The sequence below is a fragment of the Lipotes vexillifer genome, unplaced genomic scaffold, assembly GCF_000442215.2.
Source record: "Lipotes vexillifer unplaced genomic scaffold, Lipotes_vexillifer_v1.1 scaffold335, whole genome shotgun sequence".
Classification (NCBI taxonomy): Eukaryota; Metazoa; Chordata; class Mammalia; order Artiodactyla; family Lipotidae; genus Lipotes; species Lipotes vexillifer.
Window position 1 is genome coordinate 1,916,116 of NW_006781329.1, and position 17,772 is coordinate 1,933,887.

Genomic DNA, 17,772 nt, shown 5'->3' on the forward strand with positions numbered 1-17,772 from the left:
ACCGTCTTTAAGGTCTCCCCTCCAAACCATTTAGTCTTAGTGGTGGCAAGGAAGTATATGGGTTGATTTCATGCATAAACAATCTCAAATTTTATGAAAAAATTGTATTCCAGAACTGTTTGTTTGAAATTTGGTAAGTGTTCTGTCATAGAAACAGTGTGTTGATTAGCGATTAGCGTGTCAGGTTAATCCACAGAAGCTTAGTTAATTCATGCTATGTGCATGAACAGCAACATGCATTGGCAGACCACCTGGGAATAGGAATCAGAAAACTTGACACTTAGATGGAAGAAGAATGGCTCTTTCCATTTCTTAGGGATGGCTCTAAGCACAAATTTGAAACCTGTGAGATTTACCCTGGACTTCCTTCTACAAACCCTCTCTGTTCTCCTTCCCTCCACTTAGTGACACCCTGGAAGTCTTAGTACACCCTTAACCTTTCCTAAGACACTTGTATTTAGGCACCTCACCCACCATTTCCATGCTGTTTCAAAAGGTCTACCTTCCTTCATCTCTCAGTTTCCTATTTTCTCAGTACATTTGCTCTCAGATAGGTGCTAAGAACAAATCAGTCAGAACCAAGTCAGTCACACTAAGCCATGGAAAACCAAAAATTTCTCTGCAAGTGTTTTTTAAAAAGAGACTTGTTGACCAAAATATATAAATTCAGATAAAATGTTGCAGTTATAACAGTTGGAGGAGGTGCTGGGGGCATGGGAAACATCATAGAAGTTGGTCAACTTGTAATTCCTACCATGTAACTAAATTTGTGCATTACACCCTGACTTTGTGTTTGCACTACAGATTCATGTGCTTCAGCTGTTGGTTCTGGCTCTCACACCACAAGATGACATATAATTTGTCATGAAAAGCATTCTGTCTCAGGGTAATTAACAGTACCTACTGAAACAAAGAGGTCCTAAATGTTGATGGATTTACACAATACAAGTTTATTTCTTTTCACACAAAGTCCTGTGGAAGTCAGGCAGCTCTTCTCCAACAGGAGAATCAGGTGGTTCTGTCAGGTCAGTCCTTCAGTTCCAGTTGTTAAAGAAAGAACATGGAAGACTGAGCTGGATGCTCCAGAGGCAGATGGAACACATGACACACAGCTTCTCTGCCCGTTTTTGTCTTGGCCACACTCCTTTATCTGGTCCAATCCAACTGCAAGGGAGTCAGAAATGTGGAGGAACACATGGAGAGGGTGGCCCTTAGCACTCTCTGCCACACCCTGGCTGGTGGGTATTTGTCCTTAGAGTAAGCTGCTCACCTTTTTCGTTCCTACCTGCAACTAAAACTTATTTGAAGCTCCACAGCTCCTTCCCCTATGATACAGCTCCACCACCTATGTTGTGTTGTGTGTGTGTGTGTGTGTGTGTTAGCCTGGCTAATGTCTGGTGTAATTTAATGGCAGTGACATGAGTAGGAAGACAAGTGAGGAAGCTAGTGCCAGCGGGGTAGTTTGGGAAATGAGAAGAACTGAGCAATGTACGCAGAATCAGGAGGCATGGAAAGGTTATTTGTGTTTCCTAAATCAGGGACTCTTCTCTCTGGTCCTCACTGTTTGTTTCAATAACAGCTAGCAAAATCACTCCTTTTTTCTCTGCTAGTAACTGCTTCACAAAATTGTTGGGATATAGTCAGTCTAAAAGTGCAGGGACCAAGATCACCTATCTCCAACCCTTTAAATTTTAGGAAAACTATATCAACAAACTCCAAATATGAAGGCAATGTCATATAGTGCAAATTCTAAGAAGAAGTGTACGCCACTGAGAATTATGGAGAAGGAAGTCAGTCCACTGCACTTCACTTATGCACTGGTGTAGACTTCCCAGGAATTGCTGTGAATGTCAGTTATTTGTGAGATGGAAAGTGAATCATATCTGATATTTTAATGGGTTTAGGTTGTGAGTTGGTTTCATAAATCAGGAAACACTCAGATTCCTGAGTGCTTGAGTGGACAATCCCCTGAACTGTCTAATGTGTTCTCACTGTGTAATTTCCTAGCCCCAGTGTTCTTTGAATGTGGAGCCTGTAATTCCTCAAGTTGATTTAAAACTTCTAACTTGGCTTTTAAAACTCGAACATTTGATGTCTTTTGTTTATTCTATCTTCCTTTTCACTGCAATTTCCATTAGTTTCAATTTTCCAACCATATTTTTCATATAAGCAAAATAGCTGCATGCTACCAAGAAGATGTAGATGGCAGAGCTGATATTAGAACGCAGAGCAATTGACCTGGCTTGGAAAGGGAAATAAAGTAACATGTGCATGGAAAAACATTAGTATGGAGGGTTTTGTTTTTTTTTTCCTGTAGCTGAGAGGGCAACCTTCCAGCCGCCAGACAAGTCCCAATCTCAGATACATTAAAATTCAGATTATGAAGTATATGTAATAAAAGTTAATTTCACAACTAACAAGACATAGACCTAAATCTGGAAAGGAAGAATTCTTATGTCCTTCAGTATTCTACACTTTAGAGTTTTTAGGATACTTTCATCTACTTTATTTCATTTTTTCTTCATAACAACCTCATGAGTATGTAGGACATTAATTCTTATGCCCATTTCATAGTTAAAGTAAATGAAACCAGAGGGATCATGCATCTGGCTGGGGTCACACTCTCCTTAAGTGACTGAGTCAGAATTGGAGCTACTTCTCCTGACACTTGGTCTAATTTTCCTTATACTATAACAACTTTGAGTTTTCTTATCACCATACTAAGACACTACTGCTAGGAAAGCTACTCGTTTATTGGCTTTCCTAGAGACAGCAGTTTGCTCATCTCTAGAGAGGGTCTTTCTCTCGACTCTCATTCCCTTTTCCTGGAAGGTGGAAATAGTAATATTCATGCTTCCTTGGTGAGCACATGGAGAGGGTACACTATAATAGTTAAAAAGCATCACTGTCATCCTTGACTCACACTGCATATGCAATCTTTGAGCAAATCCCTGGGTTCTCTCTGAAGCATATCCTGAATTCAGTTACTTCTCCCCACTTCTGCCACCACCACATGTCTAGTTTGAGCTCTTGCAGTGGTCTCCTGACCATCTCCCTCCTTCCTTTCTGACTGAGCTCACCTCTGAAGTCTGACGGCCCCATATCAGGCAGACCATCCCCTCCCCAGCTCAGAGCCTTCCAAGGCTCCTGATCAGCCTCAGAATAAAATATTCCACAGCGTTCTGCAAGATATGCCCCTGGGAACCTTTTTTCACTACATTTCCCACCATTCCTCTCTCAACTTATAGTCCCATTTGCCTCCTTCCCATTCCTTTAATGTGACAAGTCTTCACTGTAGGCATTTCAGCACCTGGGGACTCTTTCCTTGCAAATGTGTGCCTGGCTACTTTCCTACCTTTGGTCTGGTATTATTACAAAGATGCCTCTGAAAAGAGTCCTTTTGTGACCATTCTATCTTGTTAAGCTGTACCCAATACACACTATCACTTTTATTCCTTAATACTGTTTATTATATTAGAAATATTTTTATTCATTAATTTTCTTTCCTCTGCACTGGAACATGAGCTCCAGGAGGGTAGGGAATTTGTCTCAATTGTCATTATATTTCCAGTGCCTAGAGTAGTATGTGGCATGTAATAGGTGTCTAATAAATATTCATTCAATGGATAAATTTGTTGAAGGAATGAATGACTCATGGGGTAAAGCCACTTGGGTTTTAATATGGCTTTGCTATTTGACATTAGTCTATTACTTAACTTCTCTTAGCCTCAGGTTTCACATCTGTAAAATGGCAATTATAATAGTCTCTGCCTCATTATTAGTTTGCTATAACATTAGGTGAGATCATTCACATACATTGCTTCACAGGTGCCTGACATATAATAGGCACTCAAAACTTTTTGACTACTATTGACTCTGCTACCCATGGATAAAACGCAATTTTGTTATTCTCAGTGGAACTGTGCCCAGCCATTTAGAACATGCAGTCAATGGAACGAGTGACTCAACTCTTAATTCAAGCTATACAGAATCTTGGATCTCAATTTTTGGAGACTGCATAACTGCCTTTCAATAGGAAATGTGACAAAAACCTGTTCAGGGTTTGTAGGCTGACTTTGTTTTCACAATCTCTGTCAGTAACGTGACTTTCTTTGCAGAAATCTGGCTAGAGGCTGTGGAACCCTTCATTTCACCTGATTTAACACCTGGTGCCAGGAGGGCCCTTGTGTTAGATTTTGCGGAAGAGGTTTTGTGAAAACGGGATTACACACATTTTCTTGAGTGGAGGGCTGAGCCTGGTCATGAAGCCAGGCATGCTGGGAACAGTGGTCCAATTTGCTTTCCTGAGGTCCTGGCTTTATGAACTTTCTTAGAAAAGTCCAGAATCACCTCACATTCCTGTGGCCTAGGCCTGGCCCTGGGCTGCCCTCTAGATGTTCAGCCTGGTGATCCTAGTGACTCACTCTGAGGTTGAAGCTGATGGCTCCTGACCCTTCCCTGCCTGGGCTTTCCCTCTGACAGAAGAGCTCCTGTCACAGGTGCCTCAGGTATTTAATGGGCTGTGGCTGCCCTTAGGGCAATTCCGTAAGTACTGGCTTGATGGCAGAGGGCGTAAAGAGAGGGAAGACTTCCCCAGACACCTCATCACAGCATTTGTAGGAAGTCAAGAAAGATATTTCAGAAAAGACCTGAGCTTCTGGTTTATAATCCATACAGGAGATAGGATGTGACTTTTAAAAGCAAATATGCAGGTCAGGGTAGAAAATTGTGAGAATCTTATGAATGATTTGATAGAAAATGCTTCAGGAGACCCATGCTGGGGGATTCCTGAAGGAAGGCCTGAGACATTGAAGTCCTGTTTGACATACTCTCACTTGAAACCAGTGTTTTCCACAGCTGTAAGAAGAATGACAAAAACAATACCTGTCAAGATCTAGAGTTCAGCAGAATCCCCTGAGAGACCTGTAGGATCCCATTCTCAGAACTTCTTATTGAATAGATCTGAAGTTAGGCCCAGATACTTGCTGTCATCATCGTCTTTCTCCTCCTTCTCCCTTCCTCCCCCTCCTCTTCCTCCTCCCCCTTCTCCTCCTATGGACTGGGAGAAAATAGCTGCAAATGATGCAACTGACAAGGGCTTAATTTCCAAAATATACAAACAGCTCATTCAACTCAATGACAAAAAAAAAAAATCAAAAAATGGGCAGAAGACCTAAATAGACATTTCTCCAAAGAAGACATACAAGTGGCCAATAAGCACATGAAAAGATGTTCAACTTCACTAATTATTAGAGAACTGCAAATCAAAACTACAATGAGGTATCACCTCACATTGGTCACAATGACCATCATTAAAAGGTCTACAAATAATAAATGCTGGAAAGGGTGTGGAGAAAATGGAACCCTTCTACACTGTTGGTGGGAATGTAAATTGGTACAGCCACTATGGAGAACAGTACAGAGGTTCCTTTAAAAACTAAAAATAGAGTTACCATATGATCCAACAATCTCACTCCTGGGCATTTATCTGGAGAAAACTCTAATTTGAAAAGTACATGCACCCCAATGTTTATAGAAGCACTATTTACAATAACCAAGACATGGAAGCAAACTAAATGTCCATCAACAGATGAATAGATAAAGAATAGATAAAGAAGATATGGTGTATATATATATATATATATATATATATATATATATATGTATGTATATACACAATGGAATACTACTCAGCCATAAAAAGAATGAATTACTGCCATTTGCAGCAACATGGATGGACCTAGAGATTATCATATTAAGTTAAATAAGCCAGAAAGAAAAAGACAAATACCATATGATATCACTTATATGTGGAATCTAAAATATGATAAAAATGAAATTATTACAAAACAGAAACAAACTCACAGACATAGAAAAAAATTTATGGTTACCAAAGGGGAAGGGGTATGGGGGAAGGATAAATTAGGAGTTTGGGATTGGCAGATACAAACTACTATATATAAAATAGATAAAAAACAAGGACCTACTATATAGCACAGGGAATATATTCAATATAGTTCAATATATAATAAACCATATATATACATATGACTGGATCACTTTGCTATACACCAGAAGCTAACACAACATTGAGTGTAAATCAACTATACTTCAATAAATAAATAAATAATTAAGATAAGATAAAATTGCTGCCCAATATCCCACTGTTTGAATAATCCATACATTGTTTATTATTTTTGCTTTGATGGATATTTAGTTTGTTTTCAGTTTTTGACTACCATGAATAAGTCTGCTATAAACATTCTTATAAATTTCTTTTTGTGAACATATATTTTTGTCTCTCTTGGGTAAATACCTAGGAGCGAAATTGCTCATAGGATAGATATATATTTATATATCTATCTTCATAGACTCTTCTTCATAATGTGTGAATCATTTCATGCTCTCAGTAGTAATGCAGGAGAGTTCCAGTTGCTCCATATCCTCACCAACATTTGGTATTGTTAGATTTTTTTTTTAATTTAATTAAAAATGTTGAACATGTTTTTATGCATGTTATATCTTCTTCATTGAACTGTCTGTTCAAATCATTTGAACATTTTAATGGGGTTCCTTGTCTTTTCATTGTTGATTTTTGTATCCTTTTATGTTTTGAATATGTTTTTATAAGATATACATATTATAAATAATTTCCCCAAAATGTAGCTTAAAAAGCAATCATTTTTAAAAGATTGCTTTTGATAAGTAGACATTTTTAGTTTTGAGTTTAATTTATCAAGTTTTTCTTTTATAGTTAGTACTTTTTGGGTATTGTTTCAAGAAACATTTCTTTCCATGAAATTGCAAAGGTATTCTATATTTTTTTCTAGCAGTTTTATAGTTTAGGGCTCTGATCAATTTGAATTTGTGTGTGGTATGTATGTGTGTGTAATGAGATAGTAGGCTGAGATCCATACTTTTTTTCCATACAGATATTTAGTTCTTCCAGCAGCATTTGATGAAAAAACTTGAATTAACCTGATACCTTGGTCTTCTGTATTTTAAATAAGCACTTTACATGGTTCTGGTGTATTCAAGGATTACTTAATATATACCACTGAGGAGGAAGAGCGAGTGTTTGCTTTTCTAATAGAGAAAACTACTACCAGTGGAATAACATTGTCGATAATAACTAGAAGAGACAATTTTATCAAACTTTTGCTGCTTTACCTCCATTAAAATGAGAGTATTCTATGATTTAATCTTTACAACAATCCTATAGAGTAGATATTATTATCTGCATATGAAGATATAGAGGCTCAAGAGCTTAATTCACTTGTCCAAAGACACTCTTTAGGAAATATTGAAGCCAAAATCCAAATTCCAGTTTTCTGACTCTAGAGCCACTCTCTTAACCACTGTATTTTCTGCCTTCTTTCATGGTATACTGACTTTGTTTCACTACTCATACCTGAATGTAATGGTTCCTTAATTCTGTGGTCCTTAAACATTTTTCTCTCAGGTCTACTTTATACTCTTAAAAGTTATTGAGGACCTCAAAGAGTTTTTTTAATATGGGTAATATCCATTTACATTTATTGTATTAGAAACTAAATCTGAGAAACTTTCAAAATATTGATCAATTTATTTAAAAAGTAACAATAATTAATCCATCACAGGCTAACCTAAATAAGATATGTTAATAAAAAGTATTTTCCAGAAAAATAATTAGTGAGAAGAGTGGCACTATTTTACATTTTTGCAGATCTCATTAATATCTGGCATAACGGAAGATATCTGTATTCTCATATCTGCTTCTCATTCAGTCTGTTGAGATATATTCTTTTTGTTGAAGTACAGCATATGAAGAAAATCTGACCACACACCTAAATGAGGTTAGGCAATAAAATAATTAATAGCCTTTTGATTATGATTAATAGCCAGGTGACTATGACTATTGTTTGATACTATATCAAACCCCAACAAATGGTGGTTTTTAAATATTAACTACTACTTAAATTTGTTGCATTGTGGAATCCAAAACCATAGTGCATATCAGTGAGCTTTTTGTACTCAGTGTAGGTGAATATTTTATCCATGCATGATTGTGTAAAAACATGCATTGGTCATTTGGAAAATATCCAGTCACTGAATTATACAGATTCTGATGGGCATGAAAATGCACTGCTGAGATATCCTACTGAAGGGAATATAATTGACTAACAGCATTTGCTGCTGTCCTTCTGGATGTATGAAACAACATCTGTACAAAAGTCATGCTTCGGATTGCTGATCACAGCTAAGGAATGAGTGTAGGTGAAAGCACTAATGCTGTCCCATCCCTGCAAGATGTAGACATCCTTAAACTGGTGACTTTGGCTCCATAACTTTCTAGTGGCTTGGCAGAAACATTCCTGGAACTGCACTGCAGTCTGAAACTCTCCCTACCCCATCCATGTTCCTTCCTCTCTCCTTCACAAGTGTCAGACCTGCACTGTGGTCTGAAGGCTTTCCTTGCCTTCTCTGGCTCTCTCTCTCCCTTTACCCTTCAGAGGTATTTCCAGTAACTCCTTTGAGTGTCTAAACTCATTTTAGCATCTGCTTTTCAGGATGCTACAACTAATAAGCATATCTCTAAATGTTGACACATTTTATCACCCCAAACTCATCAGGAAAGTTTAAGCATTGAGGAGCTGTCAAGTACAAAATGAAAGAGGAGTTTTCAAAAATTCTAACATTCACTTGAAAACTTGAATTTTATCACTTGCAACATATACTCTCAGTTGTTTCCATAAAGTAGCGGGCTTACTTTATTCAATCAGGTGAAAATTTCTGCCAAATTCCCAAGTCTGAATAATCATAGTTTACCTGTCATTAGTTCTTTCTAGGAAGAAAGCATCTAGTTCAGCTCACAGCTCAACCATACAACTATTTTTCCTTGAGAAAAATCATTGGACAGAAGAATGCTGCAGAAGTACTTTTAATCCATCTGCGCCATTTCATCACATATAGTATTAGAAAGATGTGTCTTGAGGGTCAAGATGTAATAAAATTAATATTTTTTTATTGCTTCCTCAGGGACATTCCTAAGTGGAACTGGCACTATTTTTATTGCATGTGTGCGCAGCAGTGAAGAATATAATGACTACTAATAGTGTTTGTTGCCATTGACTTGATTTATGCTCTGAACTTAATCATTTTACCCCTCACTGTTTTTGCTCTATCAGTGCAAAAGTCAACACAGTGAGAAAGGCAAATGACTCCTTAGTAGTAATATAAAAATAGTTTTGACCTCACAGACCCTCTGAAAGGGCTATGGAACTCCCAGGTATTCACAAACTATACTCTGAGAACAATTTCATGGAGATATCAAGCCTTTATCGAGCACACAGTAAGTATAGTACTACTTTCTAGGCTCTGAGGATGCAAAGATGGACAGTGCCAAGTACCTGCTCTCAAGGAGCTCTGGCTTTTTAAAAGGGGACACCAGTCATTAAATAAGTAGATTCGAGTTAGTGGAGTGTGCTATGGAAGAGAGACAAAAGATATTTTGGTTCTATCTGTAAGGGTCAGAGGAGTCTATGCCAGGGGTGTGATTCTTGGAGCAAGACTTGAAGATTAAGAAATGACTTACCTAAAAAATAAAGGAGGTTGGCCTTCCAGGAGGAGGGAAAAACATAATGCAAAGATATGTAGGCATGGCAGAGTGTGGTATGTTTCTACAAGTATCTAAAAAACAGTAAAAATATTATTTTAATCTACCTCAAAGATCCCAAAAAGTTTTAGTTATGTATTTTGCTAGAATTTAGATTTTTGTGTTATTACTGAACTAAGTAGATCACTGTATGGCACCCCTCCTTTGTGCCAGGTACAGTGACAGACACAGCCTTACATTGTGACCCCTTTATTGACCCTCATGGTATCTACTTAATCACCTCATGGAACACTATTTCTTGTTTTTGTTTTTATGTTTTAATAGGACCAAAAAATAAGACACATCTGAATATTTCCCTAGCTATTCAAATGTGACTGACATCATCATTAAGAATTATGTTGTTCTCACATATATGAAGCTCAAATGCCCACATTCTCCAGTAGCTCAGATCTGGTTTATTTAGCATGTGTAAAACCATGAATCTTGAAATCCAAGCCGTTGTGTTTCTGAACATGCTTATGATTTGCTAAACCATAAAGAAAGTAGATCCTTTAGATCAGAAATTCACAGTGCAAACAAATGTATTAGTGTGGGGTGTATTGAATGTTTATTTATGTAAACCCAAGATTGCTAGGGAGAGTTCACCAAACAAATCACTATGATTCAGATGTTTCCTAACAACCACCTGGGGGAGGAGTGTGATCTTCTCATTTAGTCTTAATCACTGGCAATCAGGGACGTTTGACAACTGGGAAATATCACACCAATTATTAGAAGAGCAATCATAAAACATCATAAAGGACAGAAAGAAATATGGTCTTCCCTGTGCCAGGGATTTATGTACAATTGCTTAAAATATTTAAAGATCTTGTCACGTCCCTTCCCAAGCTATCATGTCTAAATCCAAGTTATCTTTTTAACTAAAGTCCTGTCCAAAAGAACCACAGACTCTTGTAGGCCAAGTCTTTTTATCTGAAACAAAATGAATGAATTTTAATACTGATATTCATGTTTGATTTTGTATATCTCAACATTTGGTACCTAGGTGGAAATTTTAGCTTTGTAGTCTCTCTTTATAAACCTGTAAATATTTCTAGACCAAGAAGTTTCCAAATGCTGTCACCTTAGCTTCTGTTTGAAAGAACGTCAGAAATCATAACAAGCAGGACTTGTTTCATGAGCTTCCATGACTGAATCTCTGAGGCCTAGGATATTCTCTTTGCTCACCTCCCTTTTCTAATTTTTTTTTTTTTTTTTTTGTGGTACGCGGGCCTCTCACTGTTGTGGCCTCTCCCGTTGTGGAGCACAGGCTCCAGACACACAGGCTCAGCAGCCATGACTCACGGGCCTAGCCGCTCTGCGGCATGTGGTATCTTCCCGGACCGGGGCACGGACCCATGTCCCCTGAATCGGCAGGCGGACTCTCAACCACTGCGCCACCAGGGAAGCCCTCTAAATATTTTCATATATGTGAAATTTTATTAAGGTAAACAATAACAATAGGAAATGAATGGGGAAAGTAAGTCACATGAATGCAGTCTGGGAATGTATTAGAGTGTATGAAAAAGAGAAAGGTAGGCAAATTGCTGTAACAATGGCTCTAAAAATCTCAGTGACAGTTTTTAGATGTGATGCCAAGAACATAGGCAACAAGAGCAAAAATAAATATAGTAGGACCATATCAAACTAAAAAGTTTCTGCATAGCAATGGAAACAATCCAAAAAATTTAAGAAGCAATCTACAGAATGGGAGAAGTATTTGCAAACCATATATCTGATAAAGGATTAATATCCAAAATATAAAAGGAGCTCATACAACTTAATAGCAAAAAATTAAGTAACCCAATTTAAAAAAAAGGGCAAGGAACCTGAATAGACATTTTCCCAAGAAGACGTACAAATGACTAACCAGTAATGAAATATCACCCCGCACTTGCTAGGATGACTATTATCAAAGAGTCAAAGATAACAAGTGTTGGCAATGAGGTGAAGAAAACGGAATCCCTATACACCATTGGTAGGAAGATAAATTGGTGCAGCCTCTATGGAAAACAGTATGGAGCTTCCTCAAAAAATTGAAAATAGAACTACCATATGACCCAGCAACCCTACTCTGGCTATATACCTGAAGGAAATGAAATTAATATCTTGAAGAGATATCTGCACTACTAGGTTCATTGCCATTCAATAGCAAAGATATGGAAACAACCTAAATGTCTGTTCATGAATGAATGGATACTATATATATATATATATATATATATATATACTACATATATATAACATATATATATAGTATGTGTATATATATATATAACATATATATATATATACACATACTATATATATATGTTATATATATGTAGTGGCCCCACTGTATCCTAGGTTTTTGGATTTCACCACTGGATTCTTTGTCTCTAGCTGGCAGGAGAAGAAAGAGAGACTTGCATGTGAGGTTTGGGGGGGCCAGGCCTGGAGGTGGTGTAGCTCACTCTTGTTCCTATTATTGGCCAAGTCGAAGTCTCAGGCCCCCATACAACTGCAGAGGAGATTGAAAAGTCTGGTCTGGTTGTATACCGTGGAGCAGTGGTTCCCAACCATTTTGGCACTAGGGACTGGCTTCGTGGAAGACAGTTTTTCCACGGATGGTGGTGTGTGTGTGGGGGTGTTCAGGCAGTAATGCCAGCAATGGGTAGCGACAGATGCAGCTTCACTTGCTTGCCTGCCACTCACCTCCTTCTGTGCGGCTAGTTCCTAACAGGCCCCGGGGTTGGGGACCCCAGTTCTGGAGGACATGGAAGCAGAGTTTGATGTACACATTGTGTACACATTCTGTTGTCTCAGTCACACTCATCAATATGTTCTTAGTGATAGTTGTTAGTATTATGGGTAGGTTGCCTGTAGACAGACAAACCTCAGATCTGTGCTAGTAGGCATATATTCATAATTTTGTTTATTCACTCAACAAATTCTATTAACATCACTCTGAGCAGGGCATTGGCAAGGCACTCAGTATGCAACACTAAGCAGAGAATATAACACAGAGGTACATCATAGTCTCTCCCTTCAGTCTCCTACTAGCTAACACATCTACTTTCTCATCAGCTGTCTTCATTCATCCCTAAGCTGCTGACAGTGTAGGAATAGGAAGGAAGGGAAAGCAAGTACTTGTCCTAATTTACTATCCCAGAGGTAGCTTCAACAGTAGGTACATATATCAGTTTATCCCCTATAGCCGTCTTAAGGACAATCAGAAGAATGTGTAATTTATATTTTATAGTGCTTCATGTTTTTAAATATGCTGGTAAAGAGGACTTGAAATTAACTGTGTGACCTTAGGCAAATAACTTAAGCGCTCAAGGTTAATTTTTGACCTATACAATGGGAATGATAATAGAATCTACCTCGTAGGGTGATTGTGAAAATGAAATGAAATGAAATTCATAAAATGGCTAGCAGAATGCCTAACCCACCATAATAAAAAAGGTGATATTAACTAGTGTTTTCACTTTTATTTGACTTTAAAAACAACCCGGTGGAGTAGATTTTATTTTATAAATGAGAAAACCTACAGTACAGAGAAGTTAAGATTCTAGAAAGAGGTGGCACAACTTACTAATCACAGGGTCAGGATTGACTCTTAGATTAGTGCCCTTTCATTGATCCATGATTCTTTGCAAGCCCTACAAGTTATAGAATACTTTTGAGGATCATTTACTTTCTTCTGGGTAGGTTGCCTGTAGAAAAACCTCAAATCTGTGCTGGTAGGCATATATTCATAATTTTGTTTAAAAGGAAACTAAGCTAACCTCTTTAATAAAATAAAAAAACAAGTACTAATTCCTCTGGGTAACTAGCCATGACAGTTTTCATAAGCATGAAATTTTAGGTTACAGGCAGCATATTATCCAAACACTTGCACTTTGCTGCCTTTGTGTAAAGGTTGCTGTAGTTTGCAGACTGTGGGGGAAAAGAAGAGTGGGCGTAAGATTTGGAATTCCTAAGTTCTAATATTTGTTCTGCAGGTGGCCAGCTGAGGTGAGAGAAGTCACATCGCCTCTCTTCAGTTTTTTATCTATAAAACAGTTTTCTGGAATGGCATGTAGTTACTAAGCACCCTGCCAATGGAGCATAAAGCAAATTAACTGATTAGTAAGAAGACAATGAAAACAAAGCATTTTGGAATTAGAAGTGAACTCAAGTCATCTTTAGATCCAGGCTGCCGAATCTAAGTCCTCTCATCCTAGGCCACTTTGCTTTTTGTAGAGATTAAATCCTTCAGCATCCTTAGAAAGTAGGGAGAGTCTGAATAGTCTCTGTTGCCATGGTAAAGGATATTCTGAAGATATGAATCGTGTCTATCTTGAGGGTCTAATTAGGAACAAACCAGGAATCATATCCTACAACTATCTCTGTGCCCCTATAAGAAAGAGACATGGTTCTGGTAAGTCTATGAATAAACTTGTATACAATTGTATACTTGTATACAATTAACTTGTTATCGTCTAAAAATGTCTTTGTGGTCATCATAGAGACTTTCACTTTGTTTACTATAAAGACCAGGGAATACTCCTCTTTTAATTTCCCCAACCCTTTATGAATGTATATTTTTAAAAGAAAAAAGACTCTTACTCATTCTACGATTAGGGTGAAAATTCTGTTATCTTATTGAAATGATAGAGTTACATTTCAGTCAAAATGTTACAATTCAATTAGAGTTCATAGAGTCTTTTTATTCTGCAAAATCAAGTTGGCAAAAAAATTGCTGATGAATCTAAAGATCTTAAGTAAAAAAAATAGTTGATTAAAAATTCCACTATTATATCTGTTTAGAAAGCACAAAAAAGGTCAGATGTTTATTTCACCACCAGTCTTTTAACTAATTTATTTTTACCTATGAAGAAACTGAAGCACAGAGAAGTCTGACTAATTTGTCACAGAGGAGGGAGTGAGGACCTAGGTTTGCCAGACTCCTGATACTGCACTCTTTTTATAAACTGCATTTGGTACATTCATCTTGAACTTGCTTTGGTTTGAAGAAAAAACTGTGAAGGATTTTATTGTCAGAATATCAATAGAGAGAGAGAGTAAATGTTGGGGGATAAAAATAGACTAAAAACCAGCTAAGCAAATGATTTAATCTGAACCTGAATCTCAGTTGCTAATCTGTAAAATATCTAGAACACATATACTTTCCTCCAGGATTGTCATGGGATTTAGATGACATAGGGGCTAAAAAGTTCTTGGGGCTTAGTTGGGTTCAACAATCTTCAGTTCCTTTCCTTCCTGTAATATTAGCTTCCATTTGCACACATTCTGTGTCATAATCTGTGCTTAAACTCTGCCATGAATCATCTCATTATCTGCTTGGAACATGATGAAGTTGAAGCTTCTGGAAATTAAATCCAGTCCCAAGGTCAACAAGTCAGAGAGAGTTTTCTAATTTAGATATCCCTGACATTGGAGACCATCCTCTTGATCACCACATGCATTTCTTTCCTGTTGCTGCTGTAACAAATGATCACAGATTTAGCGGCTTCAACAGCACAAATTTATTCTCCTATGGTTCTGGAGATCAGAAACCCAAAGTCAGATTCAGTGGGCTAAAGTCAAAGTGTAGGCAGAGCTGGTTCCTTCTGGAGGCTCCAAGACAGATTGCATTCCTCACCTCATGCAGCTTCTGGAGGCTGCCTACATCCTTTGCTCATAGCCCCTTCCTCTATCCACAAAGCCAGTGGTGCACCTTGCTTCCATCGTCATATTGTCTTCTTCCTCTGTGGTCAAACTCCTTCTGCTTCCCTCATTTAGGATACTTGAGATTACATTTAAGCCCCATCTGGATAATCCAGAATAATCTCATTTCAAGATTTTTAATTTAAGAATTTAAGAATTTAAGAATTTAAGAATTAAAAAAAAAAAATGTTATGAAGAACCTAGGGGTAAAACAGGAATAAAGACAGAGACATACTGGAGAACAGACTTGAGGATATGGGGAGGGGGAAGGGTGAGGTGTGTTAGGGCGAGAGAGAGACATGGACATATATATACTAACAAACGTAAGGTAGATAGCCAGTGGGAAGCAGCCGCATGGCACAGGGAAACCGGCTCGGTTCTTTGTGGCTGTCTGGAGGGGTGGGATAGGGAGGGTGGGAGGGAGGGAGACAAAGAGGGAAGAGATATGGGAACATATATATATGTATAACTGACTCACTCTGTTATAAAGCAGAAACTAACACACCATTGTAAAGCAATTATACCCCAATAAAGATGTTAAAAAAAAAAAAAAAAAGAACCTAGGGGTAAGACGGGAATAAAGACACAGCCCTACTAGAGAATGGACTTGAGGATATGGGGAGGGGGAAGGGTAAGCTGTTTTAAAAATATCCTACAAAGAGGGAAGAGATATGGGAACATATATATATGTATAACTGACTCACTCTGTTATAAAGCAGAAACTAACACACCATTGTAAAGCAATTATACCCCAAAAAAAAAAAAAAAAAAAAAAAAAGAATGTATCCAAAGTCCCTTTTGCCACATAAGGTAATATTCACAAATTCCAGGGATTAGGATCTATCTACCACAACATGTTACCTTATTTTCTTTTCCTTTCCTGTTATATAGTAACCAAGCTTTAGTTTTATCTCCTAATTGCCATGTCCTGTTTGGGTTAAAATCCATCCCTTGATAGGTTTGTTTAACAACAACAACAACAACAAAACTTGCTTTGGAGGGAGGTGCCAAGATCCACATGCTGAGAGCACTTAGGACAGGTGGGTTCTGGACATTCTATTGGGTTAAAGACTTCCTGGGAAGCAGGCACCCTGGCTCATATTTCAACAGGCTGAGCACACCACAAGTCTTGACTCCACTCAACTCTGAAAAATGCTAAATTTATGATTCCTCTGTGACCCATGATATAAACTGGCATAGCTGGATTTGAGTATCTAGAAAGGAGAGACTCCAAAATTTCTTTCTTTTTCTGAAAATTTAAAATTTTCCTCCCAGATTCTAAGAGCTCTTTTCATACTTCTGGAAAGCTTTTGGTATGTTTTATTAATGGTAGAGGCACAGTCATGAAGTCCTTCCATGACTCATTTCAGACAGATTTTTCTGTAATTTTTATATATATATTTTCCATCATCTATTCATCTATCTTTCTATTAATTTATTCATATTTGAACATAAAATTTTTCATAAAATTTTTAATTCTTGATGTCTAGAGAAAGGAAAGCAAACTACCTACACTGTTCCTTTAAATATTTTTCATAATATAAGAACCTCATTACTCTACTCTTGTTAATTTTTATCATGTGATGATATGAAGGATTTTTAAAGTTATTTTTTAAATTAAAGTTAAAATATTAAAAATATATATATCTTTAAGCCTGCCATTCCTTAAAATAAATCAATAGATTTAGTTCTTTCTCTTGCTTTCCTGGCAATTCAACAATCTCTGACTCAATCCCATTTGTTCATTTTCAAAACCCATATTGCTTTCTGCCAACTGTGGACAGAGGGGGTTGCATAAATGAACTTGAACTGTATTGTTCTCTGATCTTAGGCCACCCCCCTACACTGAAGGACAGTTAACGGAACAGCCCAGGGAGAGGAGCCCAAGCCAAGCGTCAGTATTAGAACCTAGTTGAACAAGATGTACATTCTTTCCTTTTCCTTCAGCCTCAGGGCAAATCAGGTACCTGGATTCATGCTTCTTCCCTGTTTTGAGGACCCAACCCTCTACTTTGGAGCTACTGTCCTTCGGGGCCTCTGTTTGCCATAGAATGATAAAATTCTACTTTTCCTCCCCAGAACAGTGCAGCATGTGTTCTTACAGGTGGTCACAGCATATTCCTCACATTTGCAGTCTTTACGTCCTCTCTCTGTTATGTTGCCAGGACTGATTCTTGAACCCTTTCCTCTGATTTCTTAAAGGCTCTTGGCACCATTCTCATTCATTTGACTTAGCTGATTTTGCCTCCACCACATCTCTTAGCATGATCGCATTCATGTGTTTAGAATCAAGGAGATTTGGGACTCTTGAAATGGTGACTAGTACTTGGCGATCACTCTCAATTTCATTTGTTTATAATTTTGTGTCAGTGGATTTAAGAAGTTGTTGGCTTTTTCTGAGCCTTTCTTTTTCTTCTTTTTTTAAATTACTATTTCTTTTTTTT